Source organism: Arachis ipaensis, chromosome B04 (genome assembly GCF_000816755.2).
Source record: "Arachis ipaensis cultivar K30076 chromosome B04, Araip1.1, whole genome shotgun sequence".
NCBI classification, from domain to species: domain Eukaryota; kingdom Viridiplantae; phylum Streptophyta; class Magnoliopsida; order Fabales; family Fabaceae; genus Arachis; species Arachis ipaensis.
In genome coordinates, this window is record NC_029788.2 from 130,006,745 (window position 1) to 130,007,213 (window position 469).

The window sequence follows — 469 nt, forward strand, 5'->3', positions numbered from 1 at the left end:
TTAATGTAAAAGTCAGAGTCAGAGTGGAATCATCAATAGTATATCTAAGAATGTTTCTGTGCCTTTACCTGAATGGTTAATTTTTTGTGTCATTTCATTGATTGGTGGAGATGTCAAAATCTTACTTTATTACATAATCATAAAAGAATCTTTTGAGAGGCTTAGAATGAAATGGTTGTCACTTTTTACAGCAGTAAACGTTACATAAATCATAGGAAAATGCAATCAACATACGTATACACAAAAGAAATAATAGTAATAAAATAAAATTTAATATGTGCCAGATCTTAAGCTAAAAAATTTAGATATGTCATAAGTGTGTGTTATATGCATTGATATGGAGGATGGGGTGCTATATATAGATGTGGGACAGTAAAAATTAGACCATTCGAATTCTGTTAAAAAAAATTGAATTACCAAATCGGATGAACCGAGTTGTGAAAGAGAAAAAATTTAAAATTTACCGTTA